We start from the raw sequence: 11,390 nt of genomic DNA, 5'->3' as shown, positions 1-11,390 counted from the left end.
TTCAATCAAATTCCTGACCAAGTTGTATTCATGTTATCTTGATCCTATAATGTATAAGAATCGCCTTCTTTTCCTGTAATATCGCAGACTTGGGACGGACTCAGCAGTTTGTAATTGACTGCTTTCCGACTTCAAATCTCAGCCATACTGCTAGCAGTCAGTTCTAATTAGTGAATAAAGTTCAGTTTTGCTTACCTAATGAATGCTGTTTGATTTTCTCTATCACAGTCAAGACGCGGGGAAAATATAAAATACAACATTTGCTTATGCTGCCCGCTTTCCTAAGGCAGCAGAAGATATAGATAGAGTCAATGGATGGGAGACAGGTTTGCGTGATGGACTGGGCTATGTTCACAACTCTCTGTAGCTTCTTACAGTCTTAGGCCGAGTAGTTACAATACAAGGCTATGATGCAGCCAGATACAATGCTTTCTATGGTGCATCTGTAAAAATTGGTAAGAGTCAATGTGGACATAGAATCATAGGAATTACAGTGCGGAACGAGGATATTCAACCCACCGAGTCTGCACCATCCTTTAGAAAGGGCACCCTAATTAAGCCCATGTCCCCACTCTTTCCTCATAACCAAGTAACCTCACCTAACCTTTTTGACACTAAGGGGCAATTTAACATGGCCATTTCCCCTAACCTGCACAACTTTGGACTGTGGGAGGAAACCGGAGCACCCGGAGGAAACTCATGTGGACACACGGAGAAAGTGCAAACTCCACACAGACAGTCACCCAAGGCGGTATGTATGATACTTCGCTTCCTGAAGTCAATGACCAGCTCCTTAGTTTTGCTGATATTGAGGGAGCGATTGTTGTCATTACACTACTAGAGAATAGGTTCTCTACCCCCCTCCTGGACTCTGATTCATCACTGTTTGAGATCCTACCCACTATGGTCATGTCACCAGCAAACTTGTAGATGGAGCTGGAGCCAAATTTCGCCACACAGTCGTGTGTGTATAGGGAGTATAGTCGGGGGCTGAGTACGCAGCCTTGTGGGGCCCCAGTATTGAGGACTATCGTGGAGGAGATGTTGTTGTTTATTCTTACTGATTGTGGTCTATAGGTCAGGAAGTCAAGGATCCAGTTGCAGAGAGAGGAACCAAGTCCCAGGTTTTGGAGTTTTGATATGAGCTTGGCTGAGATTATGATGTTGAATATGATTATTTCACCCAAAAAGAATGTGGATCTATCTACCGCAAGGAGTGGTTATTAGAATAGTATTGGTGCATTTAAGGAAATAATAGGCAAGCATATAAGAGGGAAAGGAATAGATGGTTAAGGTCATAGTGATATAAGAGTAAAATATTACAGATGCTGGAGATCTGTATTAAAAACAATGTGTGCTGGAAAAACTCAGCAAGTCTGGCGGCATCTATGGAGAGAGAAGCAGAGATAACACTGAGTCCAATATGACTCTTCTTTGGAACTAGATAATGATAGATTTAGATCAGGAAAGATGAGAGGATGCCCAAGCGGATCATAAACAGTGACATGGACTGATTGGGCTGACTGACATGCTTGCCATCTATATCATTTCCTTGTGTTCTACTCCCAATTGCAAAATCCATTCAATTTCCTGTTTGCAATTCTTTTTCAAATACTAGAAATGAGATCAACTTATCTGGGTCACCATTCTCCCCGCCGGTTTCCACCCCCATCCCCCACGTGTCTGGTGAATTGATGGTTCCATCACTCACTTAAATTCATTGGTCAGGAGACCCAGAAATAATGGCCCAGATCTTCCAGTCCCTGATCATCGGAAACCAGGCATGTGAACCAAGATGCGAGTCGGGATCTTCCGGAAGGTCCAACCTTCTGACTCCGTGGGAATTGCACGGGAAGCTTGAACTTCCAATGGGCAATTTCTCTGCTTCTCTGGAGCCTCCAGAAAACTCTGTGAGTTGGAGTTGGAACCTACCTGGATGTTTACCCAGAAATAGTCAGAAAAATCCATGTCCAACTCCTGGTTAATTACACAACTGACCCCTCTGCTCCTCCCTCCTTCTCCCCATCACTCATATTAATGCCCCCCCCAACCCGCCCCTTGACCCTCTCTGACTACCTCCTCTACCTGTCCCAATTTTCCAGATGCACCTAGCCCTCGACCTGACAGCTCCTCCCTTCCCAACCCGAATACCCCCCCACAAAATGCACCAACTCTCTCAACCATCCAGCCACTTGCCACTCTACTGCCCTGCCCACCTCTCACTCTACTCACCTACCAGCTCAGACACCTGCCATCAGATCCACCTACTACCTCAGCCACCCAACCCACCTGTCATACTACCCACCTGCCAGCCTGATACCCAACCCACCTTCCACCCAACCATCTATTAAATCACCCATCTGCTCCCTAGCACCTGCCACCCTGTCACCCTTGACCATTTGCCACCTATCCCTTCCCACCCTGATACCCAACACACCTCCACTTATTCCCTGATGTTTCTTCTACCATACCATCCTGCCCACCCATCAACTGATACATCTGCAATCCTACCCACCTGTCTCATTGTCACCCTACAAACATTACCACCATACCCATCAGCCACACTACCCCCTGCCACTCTACCCACCTGCCACCCTACCACCAACACACTCCCACATTACCCAGCTACCACCCTACCCAAATGCCATTCACCCACCTGCTACCCTACCCACTTACCTCACCCACCTCCCACCAACCCTACCACTATCCACTTATTCATCCATTCACTCATTCATCCATTCTCTAAAATTCAACTGGAGATTTAAACTTAGCTCATGGCAGCTTGTACTCTACAAAGGGTGTGTATCTACTGCAATCTTCTCTTCACTGCTCCCTGCACGGATTACTGTGCTGCGGGAGATCTTCTGGCTGTTGCGTCAGAAGTCAGAGCCTTTTAGACATATCCAGGGAGGTGCGCAGTTTTCAGTCTACTCAGCTTCAGAAGCAACTTTTCCAATGCTGATCGGAAGACAATATGTTAATGCTGTGGCTGGATTAAGAATCCACTGACTGGCATGAGACTCTTAGTTCTGTGGTAATGCACTTTTAAAGACTTCATTAGTGAACACCAAAGGATTTATTCATAAGGATCTACAGGAGCAGCAGCATGTCTGCAGCTAGTTCTGGAATGCCTCTGCTGAGAGAATTTCTCCCCCTATGGTGACTCTGAGTCCCAATTGGCCACCCAGGCCAGGTGACCCTTACTCTGCTGTGTTGCCCTTAAAGTTAATGCAGGGCTAGACTAAAATCCACTGACTGACGTGAGACACTTATTTCCAAGTTACACACATGTTACCAAAGTCCACTGCTCTCAACATGTCTGGAACTTAAAGCCCAGCCCTTCATCTCACCCATTTTGTCCATTTTCACAAAATTACAATTTTTAAAAATCTAAGCGGTGTTGGATAATTTATATTATTTCTTCTATGTTCTTATGAGCAATATGTTTATCCACCTTCAGTTTTCCCCCTAACTCCCTATGAGTGCTTTCTGGGGCATAGTTCCATGGACATTCTCTTCATTTATGAGATTACCCTCATTTGAAGTAATAATAATAACAATCTTTATTATTGTCACAAGTAGGCTTACAGTAACACTGCAATGAAGTTACTGTGAAAATCCCCTGTTCGCCACATTCCGGCGCCTTTGGGTACACTGAGGGAGAATTGAGGGAAAATTCAGAATGTCCAATTCACCTAACAAGCACATCTTTCGGGAATTGTGGGAGGAAACCGGAGCACCCGGAGGAAACCGACACAGACACTGGGAGAACGTGCAGACTCGTCCCTACATGTGTGTTATAACTGTGGTCACTAGATAAAAATTAGGGTCTGAAGTCTGGTAGCTTTACCCTCTCCCTAGTTAGAGGCACCTGAGGTAAATTGAGATCACTTGTCCAGTTTTGCTTCCATTGAGCACCGACCATTCTTCTACTATTAATATTTTAACTTACCTTTTGCCACTACTAGCACTCTTCAGTCCTTAATGCCACCCTTTGTCTTATGTCCATGACACCTTTGACAATCTCTACTTTAATCTGACCTGCTATTCTGCCCCACCTCCTCCACCCTCCTCTCTAACTATATAATTCTTTATATTTCCACCGCTCTTCACTTCTGAAGAAGAGTCATATGGTCTCAAAACATTAACACTGTTTCTCTCTCCACAGATGCTTCCAGACCTGCTGGAATTTATCAGCATTTTCTGTTTTTATTTCACATTTCCAACATCTGCAGCATTTTGCTTTTATATAAATTTAGACCTCTTTGTTCAGTACAGATGAGGAGAAATCAGACATAGGAGAAATCTGTGAGGCTCAGGTCTACTCTTTGAACTATCCTCACAACTAAACCATCGAGTTAAGTTCAGCAGCTCTCTGTTTCACCTTACATATCTGTAGAAGAGAAAGAAAGATCTTGGAAGGATTCTCAGTTGACTGGATCCTCCATTTCGCCGGCGGTGCACTCACGCCCATGGATGGCCTGATGGCATGGGGGTGCCCACAATGGGAAACCTCATTGGCCAGTGTGGGGACAGAGAACCCTGCTGTCGGTGGGGGCGCGCCGCACCAGGAAATGGGTTCAGCAGGACGGAGGATCCTACCACTTGAATTTACAGATTGGGTGTGATTCTGTGACCCCATTAGGCCCGATGCAGAGCTGGGCGCAATGAGTGAATCGCGCGTGACCCCCAAACTGGGCTCTGCGCCGGGCCGATCGTGAGAAGCCCAACTTGCTCCACCCGGCACGATCTGAATCTCATCCTCGCTGGGCGAGACGTAGATCTGAATATTTAAGTGAGCCCGGAAGACCTCGTTGGGGCACCATTTAGTGTTGGTCCACACAAATGTAGACCAGGTTTTAATGGCACCTGGGGGGGTATTCCAGGCCATTGGAGACCCTCAGGTGGCCGGGGATAGACAGAGTGGTAGCCTGGCACCTCCCCGGCACGGAGTCACTTTGGCACTGCTAGCTTGGCATCCCTGGTACTGCTCCCTGGTGCTGCCATGGTGGCCAGCTGGCACTATCAGGGTGCCAGGCTGGCAGTTGGCACTGTCAGGGTTCGGGCATACGGGGCCTGAAAGATGGGGGGGTGGGGGATTCGGGGCTGCCAGACAAATGGCTCCCCCCGATCAGCGAGAAGCCTTTCCAGCTGGCGAGCATCCCTCCATTTGCGGCCTTGGTGAAGAGAAACTTCCTGGGGCCAAAAAGAACAACAAAGTGTCGTGGATAGGGGGATAATTCTCGGTGCGGCAGCTACCGAGAAACAACCTGCTAACCGCACCCGACAGCGGATTTCATCTTCAATCCACTGAATTGCATCCACAGTCTTTTATGACCTCCGGACTCCCAAAGCGTTTTACAGCCAATGTCATGCCTCTGAAGTATAACTGTAGTCACTTTTACAATTTGGGAAGAAAATGGAACACACTTATTCAAATTACTGCTCAATTATTCTTAAAACCAAATGGTCATCATTGAATCCAAATATTATCAATAATAATAATGAGTGGAGTTTGGGTTACCAACTAGTACACAGGCTTAGCAAGGTCTTGCACCATGTATCGCTGTATAATGTAGAAACCATTGAAGGTTGAATGACAATTTCTTAAACGAGTAAAGCCATATTTCTGTTCCAAATGATTTAATAAACAAGAGGTAAAATACGGTTTTAGAAATGCACAGAAGGTTTGAAAGAGGCAACATTTCAGACCTGAAATTTGCCAATTCCTGAAACTTGCCAATTCTCATTCATTGCCTCCATCATTTTGTGTTTACAATAACTGTGTCGAATCAATTTGTTAGAATATGATCCTTTTGCAGAAAGAGGCAGAACAAGACTTTCTTACAATAGTCAATAGGTACTGGCTCCAATTGAGGAGTGATTTGATTATTCCCTGTTGACAGAGGAGATTATTCTCACCTCATCTTTGATCCAGTCTATAATTATTTCCAGCACCACTCTTCACATCTATTGCTGCTCGAGAAAGTATCAAAGTATAAGGGGAAGTAAATTAAAAGGGCACTATTATCAGGGAAAGGTGTTTGTAAATTAAAAGCAGAAGAAAGTTTGCCAAACACTTAATGCCATCATTCTAAAAGCAGCTAAAGGCATTGTCACCGAATGTAAAGTAGGGAGGAGTGCAGAGAAGGTCAGATTTCAAGTGCACACTGGCATATATTGCTGCTGGATGCTGAAGTATCAGGAATGAGTGAGGCTACAGATAGATTTTGGGCATAATGAATTGGAAGGCTGGCAGCAGATGGAGATGTTGAGGACAGAGATGATAAGAAAGTGTGGGAAATTAATGGACAATAACAGAGGATAGTGAGGTTTTTAATGAATCAGTTATAGAGCTGGAGTCAGGAGACCAGTGAGGAGGACATTAGAGTAGTTTGGCTGGAGGTGACAATACACATCGATAATAGGTGAAGGTTATGAGGTGGGGACGGCAGATACTGCAGAGATTTTTTTTAAAAGTATTTTTGAGCGATATGGTATAAATTTGACGCCAGGTCGGAGAGTGGCCGGGAGGCGGCGTGAATTCCGCCCCCGCTGGCTGCCGAATTCTCCGGCGCCGGGGTTTTGGCGGGGGTGGGAATCGCGCCGCGCCGGTCGGTGGCTGCTAGCAGTGTCCCACCAGCGATCCTACAGCCCGCGATGGGCTGAGCGGCCGCCCGTTTTAGGCTGGTCCCACCAGCGTAAATTAGACCTGGTACTTACCGGTGGGACCTGGCTCCGCGGGCGGCCGGGGGATGCTCCCACGGTGGCCTGGCCCGCGATCGGGGCCCACTAATCCGCGGGCGGGTCTATGCCGTGGGAGCACTCTTTCCCTCCGCACTGGCTACTGTGAACCTCCTCCATGGCCGGTGTGGAGACGAACCCCCCTGTGCATGCGCTGGGATGACGCCAGCATACAATGGTGCACCCGTGCATGAGCCAACTCGCGCCGGCCGGCAGAGGCCCTTCGGCGCCGGTTGGCGCGGCAACAAGCCCCTTCCGCGCCAAGGATTCCTCACCTTCCAGGCGGCCCGACGCCGGAGTGGTTCACGCCACTCCTCGGTGCCGGGACCGTCCGCCCCGCCGGGTAGGGGAGAATCCCGCCCATGGTATACACCCCTGTATGCTTCACCCAATGCCAGTGTTTATGTGGTTACATTGTGTACCTTGTGTTGCCCTATTATGTATTTTCTTTTATTACCTTTTCTTTTCATGTACTTAACAAACTGTTGAGCTGCTCGCAGAAAAATACTTTTCACTGTACCTCGGTACACGAAATCCTACAAAATCCAAATCCAAATTTTGAAACCTAGGGGGCAGAGTGAATATCAAACCTGTGGATAATGAGCAGCCAGAGAATGGTTGGAGTAGGTTTGGAGATATTTTGTGGAGGGGGGGAAGTTGGCAGCCAAAGGAATAGGATAATTTCAGTATATTCACTTGAAGAAAGATCTGGCTTATCCATGGAGATTAACCTGATGTCCAATGTCCAATTGAGGAGATCAGCCTGATAAGGCAGAGTTGGAAGAAGAGTTGGAAGACAATTGCTGTGATAAAATGCCAAGACCAGAGTAAGGAGAGACCTTCTCGGGGTGAGCAGTGGAGGGGGTTGAAGCAATCAAATGGAGAGTCAGGCAGCCGGATTCTCCGTTTCTGAGACTAAGTGTTGACGCCAGAGTAGGATTCGTAGAGTTCTACAACAGCACGTTGTCAGCGAGCATTCAGCACCTGTAGGTGCAGTTGGAGAAGTCGATCCGTGTGCAGGGACAGGAGGTGGTGCCGACCATGCGTGCCACTCAGACCAACACCGCATGGGTGGTGTCCACTGTGAAGACATTGGGGGGCGAGGATTTTGGTTATGGATCAGCATGTCTAAGGCCTGGGACATTCTGTGCAGGCACTGGCCGAGACCCAGGACAGGCCTGCCATCTCACAGGTAGCCATGTGCTAGAGTCACCTGGACATTGCAGCAACGCTCCTCAGCATGGCCTAGTCACAGCAGGCCATGGCTGAGAGCGTTGGCAGCATTGCCTAGGCGCTGACTGATGTGATGCAGACACAGAGGGAGGTGGCCCAGCCCCAGTGGAAGATGGTGCAGTCAGTGGCTCATGTGACACTGACCCAGAAAGTGGTGGCATGGTCAAAGTGTGATGTGGAGCAGTCACAAACAGAGATGGTCCACTCCTGTGCTCCATGGCGGCAAGCATGCAGGCCCTGGTCGAGACCAAAGTGGGCCACCAGAACCGACAGTGCCAGGTGGCGGTGGATCATGAGGGGATAGCTCAACTCACACCCTGTCCCATGGAGTAGCCCGGGGACCATTGGGGACCTCGAGAGACAGAGAGAGAGAGAGAGGAGGAGACGATGGGGCATGTGCCAGTGACTCCCACAGTGGAGATGCAGGAATACCATAGCACCTCGGGCTCCCCCCTCCTCCTGTGTCTGCCGCATCTGGTGGATAACAGGCAGAACAGGGATGAACAAGGCCACCTGGGACACCCGAGCAGCAGACGGGCTCATCCAGGCCTGGTCGCCTCAGAAGATGCCTGCCAACAGGGAAGCAGGTCGCAGGATGGGAACCACAGCAGGCCGCCTCCACTCTGGGTGTACCATCTGGCGATCCACCAAGACATTGCGTTAGGGCCCATAAGGCCAGACAGCTCACCACCAGTTAAGTTGGCAAGGCACAGTTTGTTTATAGGTGTTAGCGCACAAAACTGTACCTATTTGTGCATAATAAACACCTGTTACTACCGTTATAACCTGCTTCGGTGCTCTGTATGATGGGTGTGAGGTGTGTGCTAGTCTTGGCAGACCAGAGAGGGAGCATGTGGGGGGGGGGGCATTATGGGTGGGCCTGGGCTCCCAACCTTCCACCCCCTCCCCAGACTGTCCACACCACCGCCCACCCCAGAGATCCGATGGACCGTTTGATAGAATGGCCAGCTCGCATGCGGGGATCACCTAGATGGATGATGGAAAGTGCTGCCATGGGCAGGAGTCAGACATTGTCAGATGATGTGGAGCACCAGAGCTCATCTCAGGGTTGTTATCATCCTCCATCCCTTGGACCAGACCCGTTGTTACTGCCAAGCCAGGGCCCACACCCTATAGTGCAGTAGGTACGTATCACGGAGGGGTTTTCAGGTGAGGGCGGTGGCTGCGGGGAGGGTGCGGTGTGGGGTTGGGATGTGGTGTCCGTGCCCCTGACCAGACCCCCCTCCCCCCACAGTCGGTGAACCTGGAGGCGGTCAGAGTGTCCCATGCACGTTGGCCATGGCAAACCCGTTGTGCGGCATTTTAAGCCTCCCTGGGCCCCATGTTGTGTACATCCTCGCCCTTCCCCACATCCTCCTCATTGGACGAGGCTTGGTCACGCCCCCGCTGTGCGATTCTGTTGGGACGCAGGAAGCCGACATGATGCGGGCGACCGTCTCCATGTCGTACTGGAGGGCTCCGCCAGTGCCGTCCAGGCACCTGAACTGCATCTTCAGGATACCAAAGCACTGCTCGATCACGCCCCGGTTGCTGCATGGGCGTCATTGTAGCGGGCCTTGGCTTGGCCTGTGGCCTCCTGACAGGCGTCGCCAGACACAATCGCAGTGGGAGGGGGAGGGGGGGGGGGCGTCTTGAACATGTCAGGAATCATCAAATGTGCCAGAATGAAGGCATCATGCACACTGCCTGGATATCGGACACAGACGTTCATGAAGCACTTCTACTGATCACATATCAGCTGCACGTTCATCGAGTGGAACCTCTTTCAGTTTTTGTAGGGCGGCCTGTCTTTCAATATTTAATAATCTTTATTGTCACAAGTAGGCTTACATTAACACTGCAATGAAGTTACTGTGAAAAATCCCGAGTCACCACATTCCGGAGCGATGTTGAGGTGGGCTGAGGGAGAATTCAGAATGTCCAAATTACCTAACAGCACGTCTTTCGGGTCTTCTGGGAGGAAACCGGAGCTCCCGGAGGAAACCCACGCAGACGTAGGGAGAACATTCAGACTCTGCACAGTCAGTGACCCAAGCCAGGAATCGAACCTGGGACCCTGGCAACAGTGCTAACCACTGTGCTACCGTGCTGCCCTACCCACCTGCAGGTGCTCATAAAGGGACATGCATCCCATCGATCACCCCCTGGACCAGAGGCATATCGGCGATGGCTGCGAGCCCCGCTTCCCTGGCATCCTGGTGGGCTCAGTCCACATTGAAGTGGCTCCATTGTGCTGACTGGGCATACAGGGAGGGGGTGGAGTGGTATGGCAGAAGGTGGTGCCACCATATCCGACCAGGTTCACCGGTGTCTCTGGTTGGCACTGCATGCTCGGCTCCAGCATGTTCCCCCACCCCACCCCCCCCCCCCCACCCCTGCCATCCCCACACACCTGACCCTGTGGCCGTTGCCCTTGGGTGAGCCGTGTGATGCCCCGCCGGAGGGTGGCTGACAGGTGGAGGTGGTATGGCGGAAGGTGGGGTGGAGGGTTGAGGCTGGGGTGCGGGGGCACCCATACAGCCGGTGTCACCCTGCAGAACCAGGGGCGAAGGTGGATGGTCAGTGGGATGAGCAGCAAGATGGCTGCCTTGCAGGCCGCAGCAATGGTAGCCCATGCCTGGACACCACCCCAGTCCCATGGAGGTTCACCCCGGCCACACAGCCCATTCTCCCATCTCACCTCAACCTCCCCCCCCCCCCCCCCTCACCGCCCCCGGACCTGGCAGGGCATCCCACACCCAAAAAGCCGAGCTAGTGTTAGCTGGGCAGCCCATGGTCGCGCCTCTCCTCTCTTCCTCATCAGCCACGACGCGGTACCACGACTTTTAAAAGCACACGTAATCCTCACCATCGGGAATTCAGCCCAATGTAGACGGAGAATCGCGGAGTCCCCGGAGAATAACGGGTCGGGCCCACTAATGATATGCAAACAGTGTTCACTGTACATGCGTTCTGGAATGCATTGATGCCACTGTCAAGGCGACAGAGAATTGCAATTTGGTGTGAAGCCGACATCCGCCACGATTTCAGTGTCAAAACAGATTCGCCGCCCAATCGCGTTCCCCGATTCTGGCGTCAGCCAACGGAGAATCCTGCCCAAATGTTTTGTTGGTAGGGAAATGGAGATGTGACATGGGGGTAAACCTGCACCCAGCAGGGGCAGTTTAGATTGAATTAGATTTAGATTTATTGTCCCGTGTACCAAGGTTTAATGAAAAGTATTATTCTGCGTAAAGTCCAGGCAAATCATTCCAAACATGATAAACATAGGACAAACAATAAATACACAATGTAAATATATAGACGTAGACATCGGGTGAAGCATATGGAGTGTATTGCTACACAATAGAGAAGATGCGTAGAGAGATCGGTCCAGTCCACAAGCCGGTCAT

This window comes from Scyliorhinus canicula, chromosome 9, assembly GCF_902713615.1.
Source record: "Scyliorhinus canicula chromosome 9, sScyCan1.1, whole genome shotgun sequence".
Lineage (NCBI taxonomy): Eukaryota > Metazoa > Chordata > Chondrichthyes > Carcharhiniformes > Scyliorhinidae > Scyliorhinus > Scyliorhinus canicula.
This window is presented reverse-complemented; position numbering follows the sequence as displayed.